This window comes from Arvicanthis niloticus, chromosome 5 (assembly GCF_011762505.2).
Source record: "Arvicanthis niloticus isolate mArvNil1 chromosome 5, mArvNil1.pat.X, whole genome shotgun sequence".
NCBI classification, from domain to species: domain Eukaryota; kingdom Metazoa; phylum Chordata; class Mammalia; order Rodentia; family Muridae; genus Arvicanthis; species Arvicanthis niloticus.
This window is the reverse complement of record NC_047662.1, coordinates 83,645,537-83,665,629: the sequence shown is the minus strand read 5'-3', so window position 1 is coordinate 83,665,629 and position 20,093 is coordinate 83,645,537. Positions and strand designations below refer to the sequence as shown.

The following is a 20,093-nucleotide window of genomic DNA, read 5'->3' as shown; positions in this document are numbered from 1 at the left end:
CTTGGATTAAAGGCATGTGCGGGTCAACAAAAGGGGTTTGTCACTTACACAGTAAGATATAGCTGGGGATGTAGATCATTTGGTATAGTTCAATGACCAACATGAGGTTCAAGCCTGATCACAGCATAAAGCCAGTGTATGTGGTGGTACATGCCTGTGATCCCAGCATTCACCTGTGATCCCAGCATTCACCTGTGATCCCAGCATTCACCTGTGATCACAGCATTCACCTGTGATCCCAGCATTCACCTGTGATCCCAGCATTCACCTGTGATCCCAGCATTCACCTGTGATCCCAGCATTCACCTGTGATCCCAGCATTCACCTGTGATCACAGCATTCACCTGTGATCCCAGCATTCACCTGTGATCACAGCATTCACCTGTGATCCCAGCATTCACCTGTGATCACAGCATTCACCTGTGATCACAGCATTCACCTGTGATCACAGCATTCATCTATGATTCAGGCATTCACCTGTGACCCCAGTATTCAGTAGGTGAGGGCAGGAGTGTCAGAAGTTCAAGATCATCCTTGTCTACATAGGACATGTGAGGCCAACCTGGGCCAACAATAAGACACATTTTGAAGTCATACCTAGAAGAACAGTGTTTCAGTGGGACAGAGCAGAGGGTCAGAGACATCCAGGAGTACATAAGAATTCGATGCAGGACAGATATGTCATCACACATTAACGAGGAAGGTTTCAGTGACTTGTAGTTGGCTTAAAGGATGGGTTAACTATCTATATCAGAGTATAACTCCATTCCTGTTTTAACTCTAATACTGAGGCTGACTTGGTGTGAAAGTTAAAAAAGACAACACAGACACACAGTCACCTAGGCTTTACAGTCTAGGAGTGTAGGTGATCCTGAAGAAAACCTTTCAAACCTAAAGCCTACAAGGGAAAGAGATGGATTATATTGTAAATGATACATTTCTAACCATGGATTTAGAGACTAGTAAGTCAGGACCTCCCTTGATAATCCATAGACCAATAGTTCTCAGTTGAAGATGTGTTCCTTCTCTCCTAGGACGTCTGCCAATTTTTGAAGACACTTCTGGATGTCACACTGAGCTGTGTGGACATCCCTAATGTGAGGGATAGCACCACAGCAAAGGAACATCTGGTGAAATATCAATCATGCTGAGACTAGGAGACCCCGATGCCACAGGCTGTCACACATGATGCCACATTTCAAATTAACATGCTACTGAGAAGCTTTATGAATTGACAAGAAAAAGACAAGGGGTCCTGTTGAGTATTAGACAAATAGACATTTTACTAATTGGCTCCTCAGTATATAAACAGGAGTTTATACTTTAAAGAAATGAGCATAAACACAGTGGTGAATTGTTACCCTTTAAGACTAGCCTGACCAGGTGAGAAAGTCAAATGATTGTGAGTTGGTGAAAATTCATTGCACAGTTAGGATTTATATATTCTCTGTGTCTGTCATCCCCTCCACAGATAGCCTTCAAAGCAGCTGGATTTTAGCATCTCTTTTTCTGGATAAACTGACCCCTTCCCTTTCCTTCCCATTCCATTCCACTCCCACTCCCACTCCCACTCCCACTCCCACTCCCTCCCCTCCCCTCCCCTCCCCTCCCCTCCCCTCCCCTCCCCTCCCCTCCCCTCCCCTCCCCTCCCCCTCCCCTCCCCTCCCCTCCCCTCCCCTCCCTTCCTCTCCCCTCTCTTCTTCTCTCCTCTCTGTTCCTCTCCTTTCCCCTCTGCTCCTTTCCTTTCCTTCTTGGGAGAGGGTCTCAATGTATCTGAGGCTCACTTTGAACTCACTATATACCCAAGGAAGACCATGAACTTTTTGATCTTGCCTCCCATCCCCTACTTCCCAAAGTCTGTGATTATAGGTTATGTGCTACCATATCTTGCTTATTCAGTCCTGAGGTTTCATACATGCTAGGCAAGCACTCTGCCAACTGAGCTACTTCCCTAATGCCTTACATAGGCTTTCTACTTGTATGTATTTACATATAAGATGAGTATAGAGGTCGGAGGTCAACCTTTGCTGTCAGGCCTCAGGACCCTCCTACCTTTTGTTTGAGAAAAAGAATCTCCCATTGGGCTTAAACTTTACCAAGTAGGAGAGACTAGTTGATTTGCATGCTTCCTGGGATCCCTCTGTCTTCATCTTCTGTCCTTTCATTGCTGAGATTACAGCTACATGTCTCCATGTCTGGATCATTATGTAGGTTGTGGGGAATGACTGAAATTCAGATTCTCCTGCGTGTGAGGCAAACATTTCTCTGACTGAGCCATCTCCAAGCCATCTCTTGTCTGTCTGTCTATCTATCTATTATCTATCTATCTATCTATCTATCTATCTATCTATCTATCTATCTATTTTTCCCATATTCTGGTAGCTTGGTCAAGCTTCCATAACAAAATCCCCAAAACTGAATGGCTTAAATGGCAGAAATTTATTTTCTTGTTTCTTTGGGGACTGTGAGTCTGAGGTCCAGGAGTTGCAAGACTGGTTTATTTTGAAGTCTCTATGACTGGTTCAGAGATGGTCGGTGGTCTTTTGATGTTTTGACAGATGTTGCCTCTCTGTCTCATAAAACACCAGCCCTACTGAATTAGGATCCAGACCTACAGCTTTATTACAATGTAATTACCTCTTTAAAGATGCGATCCTCAAATATAGTCTCATTTAGACACCGGGAGTTCTGGCTTCAGTATTTGAATTTTGGCTGACCCAGTTTGGTTGGGACAGATGCATGCTGTTAAAAGATTATCCAAAAGAAATCTTGTGAGACTCCTTGATCCTCAGATATTTTCTACATCGCTGTATTCAAGTTGCCAGCATTTTAGCTAAGATTAAAAAAGAAAAAGTCTGTGTCTACTTTTAGCTTTGTTTGCTGTTTTAGTTCATGCCACCGTCTCCATCATGTTTAAGTATCATGGTTATAATAGGTTTCCAGGATGAGATAATTTTTACTCCTTGTTTGATTCTGCAAAATAGTGGTCGGGTCGCAACCTAGTTTTACGTGGGCCTCAGGCGGCTGGGTGGAACTGAACACTAAAACTCTATTACCTCAAACAAAAGTACATCAAAGGTGAAAGCTGGAGCAGGAGGAGCCCATAAAAGCAGATGATGAGCAAGACAATCTCATCTTCTATACCTGGGGTCCAGTTTCCAGCCCCTCAAAACACAAAGGAGTAAACAGAACAAGCTGGAATCAAGTTTGTGTGCTGTTCAAAGTCTTCAGTAGCTTCTTACTGCCTTCCAGAAACAGCCCACCCTTTACCATAGAGTTCCGGTGCTGATGTCCATCAGCTTTCCATGTCCTTCTCCCCAACCCTGAAACAGTTGAAGTGTATTAGCATTTATGTCTCCTCTAAGATTTTGCTAGAAATGTTGCTTTACTCATTCCTTGGCCAATTCCTCCACAACCACTAGTTCATCTAGGCAGAAGTTCCTCTTAATGCTTCTTAAAGCCTCCCTCTACCTATAGGCTCAGTGAAGCCACCTTCTCTTGGCATCTCCTGCCCTTCTACCCTAGGTCTCTTGATGCTAGTCTAGGCACTCTTCTGTGGCTGTGGTATGGGCTCTAATGAGACTGTGGAGCTAACTACAGTCTTGTGGGTGCGATCCAGTGGGCCACACCATGGAAACAGCCTTTTCTTGATCAAACATACAAAGAAACCAGTTTTCACTTTGAGTGGCTCTCAGAATTGTGTCTCTAGCTCAATGATTCCCAAGTTGTTGTTTGGGAGCAAAGTGGAGACAGATGGGCTTGATGTTCCTGATGTCTACAGATGCCTTCCCTCATTCATGAGATTGTTGAGGCACTTGGGTGTCCTTCAGAGAGGGTTTAAAGCTTCTACCGCCACTGTTCTTTGTCCTGCTTTCTTCTACCCATGAAGGCCTTTTGAAACACTCTTGTCTTGGTCTTAAGTTCCAGGGACATTTACCTCTTAGGGAGCCCTATATTATTCTATAGATCTTAGACACAGGAAAACTGAGACCTAGAAGTGTTAGATATGTATCTACTTTCAGAGGAAGCAGAGGCAAGGAGAAAGCAGGAATTTTGCCTCCAGGTGGAGACTCTTCAGCTAGTTTTTTTTTTTTTTTTCAAGACTACATGCAATGGCAGTTCCCATTTTTCCCATATTCTCTTCATCTTCTCTACTTTTCCATCCTGCCCCTACCCTCTTGTCATGGACTAAATCTCTCTTCATTCCTGTATTGAAGATCTAACTTCCAAATGTGACTCTGACTGGGGACCAGGCCTTTAAAGAAGTAATCAGTAGCATGCTAGTGTTACTGAAGGACACACTTCTATTAATTGAGAGGCCAGTGGCAAGGTGGTCAGCTAGAATCCCCATCCCAGGATGCTGTATCGGGTATGGGAAAGTACTTTTCAACAGTTGCCTTGTGCAGGTCAGTTGGTTCCTTCTTCTCAGGATGCACTGCTGAGCTATAGAGGTCTTGCTGAGTGTTCACACCCACACACCAGTTCCAAGAAAAGTAAAGCGATGGGGCTTTTGTGGTTTCATGAGTCACATTGGCTACTCTTGCCAAGTATTCAAATCTTGTGGCTAGAGGAGCCAAGCCATGCTTTCTGACTATTCAACTGTTTGCTGACTGTGGCTTCAAGCTGTGACTTGCATGAAGTCCTCTCTGGTCCAGAAGAGAGGCAGGGGTGAGCTGAGAGGACCTGAAAATGTGTTTCAAGATGATCCCAATCCTGACTGTCTGGAATATAAATGGGGAAGTTGGGAGGGATAATATTCTGATCTGGGAGAGAAGAAGACACACACTCCTGATTGGATACGACTAAGGAGGGGCTGGAGGTGCCAGGTAGACGTCAGGAGAATCTCAATAAGTAGATGTGAGGTGAGACTTGAAAGTATTTAAGGATCGGGGGCAGGAAAGAAAGAGGAGAAAGGAGAAAGAAAGAAGATAAGAAGCAAACCCTCAGAGGATGCCAGTGCTTGGGACTTCTGTGCTAGTTTGGGTTTTACTTTCATTGCCATTCAGGATGATAAGGAGGAAGGAGGTAGAGTGTCTGAGAGGAGAGGCATTATTAACCATAATAAGCAAAGAGGGTAGGAGAGGGTAATATTCTTGCCTGATGATTTAAACAACTGTCATTTACTTTTGACACATCTTTGCCTTGAAGGATAGACATCCAAGACCAAGGCACCAGCATGGTTGAGAGCTGAAAAGACCCAGAGTGATTTTCTCAGTTGGTCAAATGGTTTTATTATTTATATATCAAGTGTGTGCATGCATGCACATGTGAGTGCCTGTACATGAGTACCTGTGTGTGTAGAGGGTAAAGGATAATCTTAGGTTGCTTCTCTTCAACCACAGTCCATTTTCTCCTCCTCCTTCTCTTCCTTCTCTTCCTCCTCCTCCTCCTCATCTTCCTCTTCCTTCTCATCTTCTTTTTCATCCTCCTCTTCCTCCTCCTCGTCATAATATTTCACTGTCCTGGAATTTCTCAAATAGTCCAGGCTTGCTGGCTAGTGATGCCCTGGAACTCATGTGTCTCTACCTCTCCATTGTTGGGATTATGAACACACTCCAACACACCTGGCTTTTTCATGTAGATTTTGGAAACTGAACTCAGGTCTTCATGCTTGCAAGGCAAACAACTTACTACTGAACCGTCTCCTGAGGCTTATTTCTGTTGTAACATCACACATAGTTCTTAACCTGTCACTACTGGGCCCTCTTTTCTAAGCATATTAATCCCTGGGTAATGTTGATGCTCAAGTCAGCAGTATCTACTGTTGCACTGTGTGGCTATCACTCCAAAGCCAATGGTTCAATTTTTTTTTTTTGGTCTGGGTGAATTTATGGGTTTTGAACTCTGGATCTTCCTGTTGTCTCAGAGGAGCTTCCTGCTAGGCGCTGATCTGGGGCTTTGTCACCTGTTGAAGGATTTCCAACATGGAGAGCCATGATTTCCATCATCAGTCTTGCTTGGTACCACTTTCCGAGTCCTTGCTGTGTGCCAAGCACGGTGTCAGATATGTTCTGGAAGCTCTGGTCTGAAAGATGTCACCCATCTCCAATCCATATACTAGAGCTCTAACCTTAAAGGTATCAGAGTATGACTATTTGGATCCAAAATCTTTAAAGAGCTGATTAAGTGGAATGAAGTCTAAATCTAGCACAAGAGCATTTTAGGGGGCCCCGAAGGGTGGTGGGGTCTCTGCCTGTGTTGTACTGACCTCTAGACCTTCGGTTAAAGAAAATAGGGTGTAGGAAGAGGTCATATAAGAAGAGCTTGTCTTCTGCTTTCATCTCTGCTTCCTCTCTGGCTTAGGAAACCAGACCATGGGATCTTGCCAATGTGAAACGAATTGATAGAAATCATCCACTGCAGGTCTCTTACTCGTGGACAAGGAAACTGGTACCGGGAGAGGACTGCATGTGGCAGTCCTGAGGCACGTAGGAAGAGATTATAAAACCTGGATTCAGATCCCAGAAGCCCAGAAGGAGTGTCTCAGTTTCCTTCCCAACTCCATCACTTTACAAACAGGGCATGTGAGACCAGGAGTAAATGCTTTGTTTCCAGAAAGGAAGCAAGATATAGGTGCAACCATTTTCCTGTATTTTCTCTTGTACAGTGCCTGCTCCTGAGGATTCTGTGTCCTGTTCTTCCCAGACATGCTGCTCCCTTCCTTACAGGTTGACCCTTCCTGTCCAGCATCCTTTCCTAGGAAGTCAGTCTCAGAACTTCAATGGATGTACAGCTTCAGCTGGGATTCTTTCCTTCTGCACATCTACCACGCTGTGATCTGCTTGTCATTTCTGAGTGCATCAAACAGCGAGCTTCAAAGAGGTGGCAGCCTAACCACTGTATTTTCATGGACTCTACACAGTTTTTGAGATAAGAATGCACAGCAATCAAATGTGTGACTGTGACCCTCTGTGAGACTGTGAATATGATACTATGTAAGTGTTCATGAGTGTGAGATTACATGTAAGTTAGTGTGTTGCTATGAGTGTGTGAATGTGTGTTTCATGGGTGTGTGAATGTGTATATTTGAATGTGTATGTGTGACTGTGTGAGAAAAAGTGTTTGTAAGTGAGTGACCATGTGAGAGTGAGTGTACATATGAGTTAGTAAGGTATGTTTGTGAGTGTGGTTACATGAATGTGTAAGAGACTATATGAGTGTGTGTGTGAGAGAATGAGTGTATCTGTGTGTAGGTGTGAGCCTATGAGACTGTATGTGAGTGCAAATGTGCATATTTTTGTGTTTATTTGAGTGGTGCATATGAATTTGTTCTTGAATGTATCAATGTGCATGTGTAAGCAATCAAGAGTGAAGTGTGCTTGTGTGTGCAGTTGTGTAAGCAGGAGAGCATGAGTGTGTGTTAGTGTTGAGTGTGCATGAGTACCTGGGTTAGTGTGAATATGTGCAAGACTGTGAGTGTGTGATAGTGTGCTACTGTATGTGTGAATTCATTTGTTAGCATATGTATTGCTGGGTCATGTGTGTGAATATGTGTTTTAGTGTGTGAGTGTGAGTGTGAAATGATGGCTATGTGTTGATGAGCATGGGTGGTGTGAGTACCTGGACAAACATTAAACCACCAGCGTGTGTGTGAGTGTGAGTGTATGTAGAACTTTGAGTGAGATTTTTTTTGAGCATGTGAATGTGTATTTCTGAATGTGACTACGAGTGTACATATGTGCATGTGTGTGTTTATGAATGTGTGAATGGGCATGTGGGTGTAAGAGTGAAGAAGGATGTAGAAGTAGGTCAGCATGTAAGAAAGTGTGTGTGTTAATGAGAATGAGTGCAAGTGTGTGTGCATAACCACGTGAGGGTATGTAGGGAAGTGTGAGTTAATGAAGTGAGTAAATGTGTGTGAGCATGTGTGAAAATACTCAAGTGTGTATAAGTCTGTGAGTGTGACTGACAGTGATTATGAAAAATCATAATCTGTGTCTGAGTGGACAAGAGCATGTGAGTACTTAAGTCTTAGTGCGCGTATTTGGGAGTGGATGAGAGTGTGTGTTAGTGTGGATGCAATGTGACCAGATTGTATAGCCTGCTCTGCTCTCTGCTTCTTGTCTATGACAATGGTGACCAGCCACCTCAGATCTGCCACTCTTCCTTCCCTTGGTGTTGGCCTACATACCTACTTAGCCACTGAGCTGGATCTACCCACCCCACCCTCATTGCATTTGTCTCATCCATTGCCTTTGTCACAGTGTTTTGTCACAGCAGCGAGGAACTAACACAGTGCTACTAATCACAATACTGGAAAACCAGAAGCAATGTAACAGTGTTCAGTAGCATGCACTGGCTGCTGAATTGTGGTGTGCTCATGTGTAGTACTCTGGACCACTATCAAAATGACTGACTGCAGATGAATACAAGATGGAGGAGTCTGTAAAATTTCCTGATGAAAATTTTGAAAGAAAAAAATGGCACATGACATGAATACAAAATAGTCTTGCAAATAGTCTGTTTATTCCTCAAATTGCTAAACCCAGAGATATAAGATCAGATCATCCACCAGTTCCACTCCTAGGTACCTGCTCCAAAGAATCAGAAACATGCATCCAGAAAAAGATTTCCTGTGGCTAGTTCTAGCCAAGTCTTTTTTTTTTTTTTTTTTTTTTTTGATATTTTATTTACTTACAATACAGATGTCATCCCCTTTCCCCATTTCCCCTCCCTAGAACCCCCTATCCCATTCCTCCTCCTCATTTAAGCTTTTATATCATTCTGATTACATGCATGTATTAAGGTCAGTTCTAGGTTGAGGGTCTAGCAATACAATAGATGCAAATAGTCAAACCAAAGTACTGTGGGGTGTTGCTTACTGGTAGAACACTTGACTGTCATGTGTGACATCCTAAGTTCAATGCCCAGTGTGTGAAAAACAAAACCAAACAAAATCAACCAAAAACATTCTCAAATGATCTCAGTGTTAAATTTTATGATATTGTATGTACACCACCATAGGGAAATATGCACATATAATGTTATGGAAAGAGAATTGGACAGCTCACCAGATAGTGAGAAAATTTGTCTGCAACATTTTATTACTTGAAAACAACCTGTAGTATGTGTGACCAAATGACAACATTGGTTAACATTAGATTCGGCATGTTAATGTTTGCTATCAGATCCCTTTCATTTTCTGAAGGTTTGAAACATCACAACAAAAAGAAGAGAAAGCCTGTGCCTCTGAAAGCCTTGCTTCCTGGCAGCAGAAAGTATTTCCTTACCCCATTGCACTCTGGGAACATTTAATTTAGGGATGGAGGAACATGAGATTTTGTCGTGTTTTTGCCTGACTGCATTCTATTATTTTAGAGTCTATTGAAATTAATGATGCAGGCTCTTCATTTTTTTCCTACCTAGACCTGGCATTTGGACTCTGATCAATGTGTGCCGTCTTCTAAGGCATGGTGAAGGGCTGGGGGCTTTTCATCTCAGATAATTACTTTCCCCCTTTTGTTTGGTAGAGGACAGGGTTTTCATTTCAGTCCCATACCGTTCAAAGATAAGACAGTAAGCTTGCTTTCTCGGTTCATGATTTTAAAACTGAGTTATCCCATCGTCATTATAGACAATTCTTCAATCTATAATGCTGATCGAAATCACAGTCGGTGAGGGAGGATGTTCCACGCTGCTTTTAGATATTGTCAATTCAGTCCGGAAGAAATGGACTCCCTGCATCTCTGTGGATAAGGCAGAGGACGACCAGTGGCCTTTTTTTTCTTAACAAGATTTAATTTCTCTCTGGGTCTTGTTCTTTTCTTCTCTAAAACAAAATGATCACCCTCAGTGTTCCAGAATTATCCATTCAGTCAAGTTTAGAATGATTTAAACAAAAATTAGCTAAGCATGTATATCCAGTGATACTATTGGGTGTCCCATAATCCATTTTTTTGAGTGTCCCTTTAAAGCCAGGCTGTCTGAGAATGCATCTTATGAATGAGGAAGTTAAGTAAAGGGTAGCAAAAGGACTAGACAGAGAACCTGAAGCCTGGCATCCATTTCAAAGTCACACCCGCATAGAGTTCACCTACAATCTGCCTTGCTCATCAGTTTTAGTTTCAAATGTTGTTTGTCCTTTTCCAAAAATAAGACAATAGGGCTTGGGAGATTGCTCAGTAGGTGAAGTATTTGTCACATAAGTGTGAGGACCTGACTTTGGGTCCCCAGAACCCATGAAAGGCCTGAGGTGTCAGCACAGGACATACATAGTAGAGAGTAAGGGACTCTGGGAGGCTCACACCAGTGAATCCCAGAAGCTTGCAGGTCAGGTAACAGCAAACAAGAGTCCTTTTCTGAAGTAAGGGGAGGGTGAATGTTAATCCCGAGATCTGTCAGAGAAAATCCAGTTCCACTATTTGAGCCAATTTGAAGCAAGCTTCTAATTAAATACTGGCCAGGATAGGATTTGATCAGGGCCACTCTTTGAAATTCCCAGCTGAATAGTCCCATGATACGTTTTGCAGGGGCTTTTAAGGACAGACCCATCAAATTACTGTATTTTCCCATAAAGATTTGTTATTTTTCAAGAACTACAACTCCCAGCCTTCCAGGAAGATACCTGGTCTTTGGGTGGGTGGAGCTTACAGGCTAAGACTTAAAAGCACAATAGAAAACAATATTCTCAAAGCCCCTTTCCTTCCAAGGGTGTTTATCTTTCATTAGCAAGATTTTTCTATGGGCAGTTAGGGATATAAAGATCTCTGCTTGTTGAAGACATACCCTGTTCACATGAGACTCTGTGATTTTGGGGCAGTTGCCTCTCTTTAGTGACTGTCAGTTTCCTTCTTTCTAATCTGGGTTTGGGACCCATAAATTCTTGTGCTCTTGAGGGATAGCAGGTGTCTCTATGTGTGAGGAACTTGGAATCACAGAGACACAGAGACGGGCCCTTCAGAAGTTCAGATGGTGGTCTGGCCCTCTGTGCTGGCTAGTTTGTCACCAAAAACCTGAAGTTTGCAGATTTTCTAATCCTCACACAACTTTGTAATTTAGGTGTCATCATTATTTGTGTCTTAATTGTTAGGGAAACCAAGGTATGGATAGATCTTCACACAGCCACTGAAGTTTATATAGCCCACTAAACAACATCATGCCAATGGTTAATATTGTTAACCACTTAACAGTGGCAAAAGTGGGTGGATCCTGTGTTCTTCCCATAGTGGAAAACAGAGCTTTTGGAGTTCCATTCTCTTGGGATATGGAGATGCCAAAGAAGACCATGCATTTCTTAAAGGCATTTTGAAAGCTCACATGGGTGCAGGCTCTTTACCTTCTACATCCCAGAGCAGAGCTGTGTTCTTGGCTGTATTCCCTGCTTCTTCAACTGTGCCTAGAGAAACATCAGGTCTCCTAGGACCTCTGACCTCGTTTCCTGTGATCAGAGTTTACTTGTGTTTTCCTTTTAGTAGGGATAGATCAAATCTGAGAGAATAGATTTAATCCCTGGTGACAACCCTTCTTTGGGAGTACCTATTTCTTCATGGTCCCCTGCAGGGTCTTTCCACACCTTCTGGCTTCCTTTGCTATGGTGGGATCTGGATAGAAAGAAGGTCCAGAAGAAGGTAGAATGTCTGATGACCCTACTTTCTACTCTTTTTTCCTTCATCTCACCTTTCTTCTTCTCTGATACTTCCTCCTGTATCCTTATGGCCTTGTGGACCAAGAATCTGTGACCCACTCCTGTCCCGTTCCTTCCTTCCCCCCTCTCTCTCTCTCTCTCTCTCTCTCTCTCTCTCTCTCTCTCTCTCTCTCTCTCCCTCTCTCTCTTAAATTTAAATTTATTTTCTTTTTACTTATTCACTTTACATCCCACTCACTGCCACCTCCTGGTCACTGCCTCCCACAATCATTCTCCTATCCTCCTTCCCTTCTCCTCTGAGCGGGTGGGGACCCCTGGGTATCCCTCCATCTTGGTACTTCAAGTCTCTATGAGGTTAGGTGCTTCCTAACCTCTCCCACTGAGGCCAATCAAGGCAGCCCAGCTAGAAGAGCATATCCCATGTACAGGCAGCAGCTTTTGGGATAGCCCCCCCCCATTCCAGTTGTTCCGGACCCACATGAAGACTACTCTGTATATCTGCTATATATGTGCAGGGAGGACTAGGTCCAGCCCATGTATGTTCTTTGGTTGGTGGTTCAGGTTCTGAGAGCCCGAAGGGTCCAGGTTAGTTGACTCTGTTGGTATTCCTGTGGAGTTCCAATCCCCTTTGGGAACTGCAATCCTTCCTCCTATTCTTCCATAAGAGTCCCCAAATTCCATCCACTGTTTGACTGTGGGTATTTGGATCTGTCTGAGTCAGCTGAGTGAAGCCACACCAGTGTTTCTTAACATGCATTTTACAGTCTATTAAATCTCATCCTGGCCATTGCTCTAGTTTACTCTTTTATTAATTATTTTTCAGTGTTCCTGCAGAACAACAGACAGACCTGTTAAGCCTACATTGGGTTCTTGGTGATTGTTGAGTGTTTCCACCCATCATGTGTAATTCTGAAGTCTTTGAAGCTCTATGGAACAGATGTTCTTCTGTGGAAAAGCCCCCTTTCCTAATCTCCTCTGAGATGCTGGGAGCTGTTCATCTTCCTCAGCTCTTTGATGTGGCATGGCCAAAACATCTGTTTTATTGCAGATGATAGTGTTTGTGATGTACTATTTGTAACTATATTGAGAATAACATACAATAGAATGTAAGCAACTAATAGCTGTTTTGGATATTGAAAACACTACTTTTCAAAACTCATTGGGCCCTAATGATTTTGAATGTGGGGCAGTGTGCTTACATAATGCACCATGTAGGTTACTTGGCTGTTGTCTTATTGCTTTGTGTGTGTTTGAAATTAAACAGAGCAACACATATCATATTAAATGTTCATCCTCACTCATTTTGACTTTGTTTGAAATTCTTTCCTTTGCCACATTTCTTAGGAGGGAGTCAGGCTAACAGAAGACAGGAGAAACTTTATAGATTTTTGTACCTGATGTCATGTAGAACCCCTGTATTGTTGGGTTTGTAACTGTCACCACACTTGGGAGGTAGACTTGTAAGGTACTATTCTGTTCATATGAAACTGTGAATGTGATAATCCACTCACATACCATACTTCCATTGTATCCACCCATCTGTCCATCCATCCATCCATCCATCCATCCATCCATCCATCCATCCATCCCATTCATGTCTTTCATGACATATTTATTGATGATCCATACCGCATCTGGGAACTAGGGATGGTGTAATAAGAAAGACAGTCAAGATCTTTGCTTTCAAGGAACTTATAGTTCTATGGGGGGAAGGACAACAAATAAACAAGGTCCAACATTGTCTTTTAATGTAACCACTCTACAGATCTTGTGTTTAGACACTTGGGCCATAGCTGGTAGAATTATATTTGGAGATTGTAGTACTTTAGCTATATAGGTCTAATTGAGAATGCTAAGACATCTGGTGCAGGCCTGTGAAGATCATATGTATCTCCACTTCTAGTCTAATGTTGTGTCTCAGTCAACAATCAAACTATGAGTAGCTACTCCTTGCTTTATGGGCATGGTATTGCCTTCCCCATCATTAATGGGCTGAAATCCCCCATGAAACCACAAGCCAAAGTAAATTCTTTATTTTATATTTTAATTAAAAAATGATTCTCCAATACATTGTATCTTGACCTCAATTTTCTCTTTCCTCTCTTCCCAGTCCCTTCTCTCTCCTCCCTCCTTTCTAAATTCTTCTTTTTCAATGACTTCTGTCACTATCTCTCAAAGTGATAAGAAAAAGTAGCTAACAGATATTTGATATCAGAAGTGGGGTTGTGGCTATTACTCATTCTGGCCATGTGGTATACAGGTCCTTGGCGTTGTTTTCTCAGGAAAAAATGTGGGGGAGTTTGGCGGTGTAGCCTAGATAAGCCTCGATAGAACATTGCATGCACAGTTCTAATGTGAATTTCTGGTGTATGTCTAAAAGACCAGAATGGTGATTAAGAAATGAATACTGTAAAGGGTCTGGGGGGATCCTGAAAAAAGCAACTCAAAAAAGTTTTTATTTGACTCCCAATTTCAGTCTATATAGTCTATCCTGATGGGCAAGTCTCAGATGCAGAAACTTTTTTGTGAGGGGTGTGTGTGTGTGTGTATGTGTGTGTGTGTGTGAGAGAGAGAGAGACGACAAAGGGTATACTGGAAGTTAGGCAATAGGTTATATATATATATTTATAAATATACATATTTACAAATAAATATGTATATATGTATGTATATGTATATTCTATCAGCTAATCTGGCTATGTTCTGTGCATATCTTGCAAGTATGAGTAAAGCTAAATTCAAAAGTAATGCACTAATCTATTTAGAAGAAGAAATTCTAAGGTAACACAGTACTTAGAGCATGTCATGGTTCCTACTCACTGCTTGTGATTGTTTATGCTAATTGTTAACTATACAAACCTCAGAGTTACTGGGAGATGGTCCTCTAGACATGCTTGTGGGGCTTGTCTTAACCATATCAATGGATATGGGAAGAGCCATCTTAATTGTGGGTGGGACCTGAGCTGTAGAAGCAGAGAGTCTGCATTGCTTTATGCTCTTGACTGTGGATGATTGTGGCCAGTTCTCTAAAGTTCCTGCAGCTGAGACTTGCCCATCAGGATAGACTGTATAGACTAGAATTGGGAGCCAAATGGAAACTTTCTTTCTTGAGTTGCTTTTGTCAGGATGTTGTATTACAGTAACAAGGAAAGTAACCAAGATACCACTTTTATCCAGGTTTATATTGAGAACTCTGAGAATAAAAGTAGAACAGAAAGATGTACAAAACATATAGCTTAGGAAGGAGTTTGAGCACATTTAAAACTGTGGACAAGGTGGGTGCAGACAGAAAAGCAGTAGTTGTTAAAGAGATTGGTGCCAATAAAGAGAAAACATGGGTGTTTTGTACTGGGAAAATAGGAAAGGTACTTATTTTCCCAGTGCAATGGGAGATACCCTATTCCCTTCCTGGATTTGTAGATCTCAGGATGTAAAAATAGCAAACAGATATAAAAGATGCATCTTAAAATAGTTATCCCTCAAAAATGGAGCAGAGATTGAAGGAAAGTCCATCCAGTGACTGGGCCAACTTGGGATCCATCCCATGAGCAGGCACCAAACCCTGACACTATTATTGATACCATGTTGTGCTTGCAGACAGGAGCCTAGCATGGCTGTTCTTTGAGAGGCCCTACCAGCAGCTGACTGAAACAGATGCTGATACTTACAGGTAACCATTGGACTGAGGTCACAGACAGCACATACGTAGCAAAGGGCTGCTTTGTCTGGCCTCAGTAGGAGAGGATGCACCTAATGAGGTCCCAGGGAAGGGGAATGTGTACCGGGGCTGCATTCTCTGCAGAATATGTGCTGTGTGACCAGCCCGTGAATGCTCTTTGGTTAGTGGCTTAGTCTCTAGGAGCTCCCAGGGGTCTGGGTTAGTTGTTCTTTCTATGGAGTTGCCAACTCCTTCAAATCCTTCAATTCTTCCCCTAACTCTTCTATAGGGGCACAAAGGTGAGAGCTCACCTTGAATCTCAAAAGAGACTTTTGGACTTTCTAAAAGCTTTAGAACTATTATGATTATGAGGTTTGTAAAAGTTATATTGAATGAATTTTATGTTGTGAAGTCACAATAAACCATTGGGGACCTTGGGAAGAATATTATGATTTATATGCAACATGTCCTCCAGAGTTGAATGTGTTAGAATACTTGTCCCCAGACTGGTGGCACTTTTGGGGAGAAGTTGTGGACCAAAGAGAGCAGAACAACAAAGCCATGTTCCTAAGGAAGTTCCCCTATCCCTAAATCCTGATTGGAGGAATATCTTGGCATAGATGTTTGTGGATTTTAGGCTTAAAAACCCTGTAGAATCTTAACTCTAGGTCATGGTTCAGTTCCTAAATCTGGATCATGGCCCTGGTCAACTAGTCTTGGGATGTATGTTCAATAAACTATCCGTGTCTGACTGAGATTGGTGTTCAAGTGGTTTGTGAGGCAATTCCTGGACCCCAACAACATAAAACCTACTTACATAGCCTTTCCATTGTACTGGATATTACACCAAATCTGGAGATGATGTAGACAGGAGAAAATAGAATGATTCTATGCAAATCTATGCAAATTCAATGCCATTTATGGAAAGTGCTTGAGAGCCTTTGGATTTTGCTAGGCACAGGGGGCCTGAATCCTCCCTTGTAGATAACTGAGGCATGGCTAAAAATGGAATCAGCTCGTTCCCTGTCTTTCTTCTTTCCCTCCTCACTGCCTCACCTTCTCCTTTTACTTCTTCGTTCTACACAGCTCAACTGAAGTATGATTGCTGCATATAGCGACATGCCCCATTTGGAATATGCAAACATCTGCACTGCTGTCACAATTAAGGTGATATATACACTCAGGGCCACCCTCCCCTATCCAGGTGGTGCAGGTAGAAATAATTATGAATTCTGAAATAATGTACAGTATAACCAGGCCTTAGTTTTTCTTCCTTGGTAACTGAGTTCAGCCACCTAGAAATGAACTATATTGAGATTTAATTCCTTAGTTCCTCAGAATGTGGCAGTATATAGAGTTAGGTGCTTTAAGGAAGTCGTTTCAATTAGACCCAGTATGGTGGGAGTGCCTTGTGAATATATACAGGGAGGAGAGGAGCACTTACAGGGAGAAAAAGAGCACTTACAGGGAGAAGAGGAACACTTACAGGGAAAAGAGGAATATGTACAGGGCAACAAGCGGAGTTGCCAGAGGATAAAACAACCTTGCTGACACCATGCTCTTGAACGTCAGCCTCTGGAATAATTTTTGGTTGTGAAATCCAGCCAGGTGTTTGATGTGCTAGTTGGAGCAAACTTTTCCAGAGATTGCTATCTAGTTGACCTTTGACCTTGGAGAATACATCACACTTCAGAAACTCAACTTTGTGCAGCCTTGGAAGATGGAAAAATACAAATCTACCACCTGTCCTGAGTGCTGGCACAGCGTCCCTGTGTCATGGGATCTTACGGTCTACACCCTCTGTCACCTGACCTGAAACCCTGATTACTTTCTTCCTGTAATTAAGTTTACAGCTTTTGGTCTTAGGCCCTTACTATACCATTTTAAAATTGGTAACTGAGTTATGAAATCTATTTACAATTCATACAGGAAAGAAACACTGCCTAAGGAAACAACAGTCCAGGACCAAGAGTAAAGAAATCAGATATCAAGTTTATGATGTTATGTAACATTATTGTATGTAACATCTATATGTATATATCTGTAAATGTATATACATAGTAAATTATGAAGAACGTCAATTAAATAGGGGAACCTACCACACTGGGGAATTGGTTTCAATACTTTGTATCAATCCATGTGCTACTTCCTATTTTGTGCCTGCACCACTTGCACTGGGAACCACTGTGCAAAAATCTAAAATCAAATCCACAAACAAGCCAACAAACACCAGATGTGGAGGCATACACCTGGAATCCTGGCTCTCATATGTGAGGGAGAAGCAAGAGGATTCTTGCTCAAGTTCAAGGTCAGGTCTATGTAGCTAGTTCTAGGCTAGCCAGGGATATCCAGCAGAACCCTGTCTCAAAACCATGCTAAACCAAGCAAGAAGTAAAACTAAAAGATTTAAAATAGGCGCTGTTCTTTCATTCCATACCCCATAAGCATGTTTTGACTTACAGTGCTTGCCTTTGACCTTTATCACAGTGGTGTGCTTACATGGAGCACTTTGTGAGTTCTTTTTAACCAGCACTCCCAAGGTTTGTTCCTGTTGCTGTAGCTATATTTCATTTTCTCTGCCAAATGGCAGTCCACTGTGTAAATGTCACACCATGTGTTTACTGTCTGGTGGTAGGTGCTTGGTTTCTCTGTATTCTCGATAATATTACTTGGGCTATTCTCACATACACTCCTCTGGGAAGCAGCTGTGACTCTTGTTACATTTTTTAAAGTGTAAAGAAGGTACACACATGTAAAGTATGATTGAAAGCATTCTATTTGCTTAGAATTAAACAAACGAATTTTTTTCTTGACATGGAACAATTAAATCTTAGGGCATTCCAGAAGGCTGATATTTTATTGTACAAAATAATAAGTTCCTGCAATTAATATTTTAAAGTGAAGGGGTCCTGGGATCTTTAACTCTGCGGCTTTCACTGAACTGTTTCTAAAATTTCTTATTTAGATGTCATAATCTTCTTAGAGAGTTTGTATCCTGGCTTCTTAACCAGGTGAGAAGCTATGTGGGGTCATAGAAAATGTAAAAAATGTATTCCTTCCATTTATGGAGAAGAAATGGAGACTCAGCAACATTAAGAAATCTGAACAACAGAACTGGACATCCATCCAAAGCAGACTCATGTATCCCCATCTGGTGCTGAGGGCACAGCTGTTGGTACCCTCCCCTCCTGTGGTCTGCTCCCATAGTGCTCTGCTCCCATTATGGTCTGCTCCCACCATGTGGTCTGCTGCCACGGATGGCATAGGAGAAAAGGAAATCTGCACTCAGGAGACCGATTCTCCAAGAATTACTGCTATTTCTTCACATGTGTGTGTGTGTGCTCATATATGTGTGTTTCTGTGAGTTCCCACAAAGAACAGAGCTCTGTCAGTCCTGTGGTTTATCCAGGTGCCATCCACCTTGATTTGGGAGGCAACATCTCTCATTGGCCTGGATCTTATCAAGTACAACTGGGCCTCAGTTATCCACCTCTCTCCACATTCCTCACAGTTGGGCTTGAAAGCCTGCTAGACACCGTGGGCCACTCTCCCAGGAGTCCGGGTTTAGTTCTTGTATCAATCCATATGATGTAGATATTGCTGTCTGTATTTTCCAAGTAAGAAGAATGAAGCTGAAAATGAGTGATTCCAAGTCTACACAGGTAGAAGAGACAGCAGAGCCCAGCAGTCAGTCAGACCCTATTCTAACTTCCTTATTCCTCATAAGTTAGCCTGTTTTCTTCACTCCAGAGTGAGAAGACAGAAAACCTGGCCCTGATAGGCGCTGCCTTCCATTGAAGCATGCACATCTTTGTTGTTGGAAGCAGAGTGATGACATCAATGGTTGTAGTAGCCATAAAGTTTGACTGATGTGCGTTTGTGAGGATACAACCCTGTACTCACACTCACACAGATCCCTCTGTGGTTTTTTTTGCTTTCACTCTGTGGCTGGACTGTAAGAAGTACACTCACCCAGCACTTGAAAGAGAGCAGGGAGGGGTGTATGGGAGGGTTTGGAGGAGGAAAGAGAAGAGAGGAATGTTTTAAATATAATCTCACAAATAGAAAAAAAAAAAGAACGGTATCTGCAGTTGAGTGGGCTTGATCAAGTATTCCTGAGTTGTGTGACTTTGAGTGGATTACTTAAATTCCTCAAGCTTCAAGGTTTTTTTTTTTTTGTTGTTGTTTGTTTGCAAACTGGGGACAGTAAGTAGAGCCTTCCTCATAGAGTTCTTGTGATAGATTTAATCCATGTAAACCTCTTCAAACAGCACTACTGTAAGTACTCAGTTTTATCTACTGATGTTTTTGAGTGCCTAATTACAGAATAGATCATTGAAGCAGGCCAACATTCACGCTCCTGTCAAGAAATGGGTGAATGATTTTGCTGATGCATTGCAGAGGGGAGGGGAGTAGATGATGGCACATGTCTACATGAATGTGATTTTCTCACAGAGTCCATTAGATTATTACAATAACCCTGCAACACTGGCAGACTCTACTAGATGCCCCATTGCCCAGAAAGCTATGTCTAGGGGGAAAAAAAGGCCAGGTGACCAGAAGATCCCTCCTTCCTTCTTTCCCTTCCTTCCTCTCTTTGTGGCTACTGAAAACAGATTTGTATATATTTGTGGCCCTGATATCTCTGTGTCCATAAACATTGTAATATATTAAATCATGTTAAACAAATACGCATATGCCTTTACATACCCTCCACCCCATGTTTTTTTTCTGGGGTACAACTTACCATCAGTCAGTCATATGTGGGGTGTAGTCTTCCCTATGATTTCTGTCTGAAGAGACCAGACCTTCAAATAAAACTCTATCAAAAGGAGCACTCTATTCCTATTG

At 42.3% G+C, this 20,093-nt stretch overlaps 1 long non-coding RNA gene across 1 annotated transcript in view; it reads left to right on the top strand.

Moving 5' to 3' along the window:
• The window catches only part of LOC143442429 (uncharacterized), a 48,069-nt gene extending 34,522 nt beyond the window's left edge, over positions 1–13,547 (top strand). Inside the window, exon 6 of the long non-coding RNA XR_013110642.1 lies at positions 12,408–13,547. This is a non-coding gene — a long non-coding RNA (uncharacterized LOC143442429). The remainder of the gene's footprint in view (positions 1–12,407) is intronic.
• Positions 13,548–20,093: the final 6,546 nt, after the last annotated feature.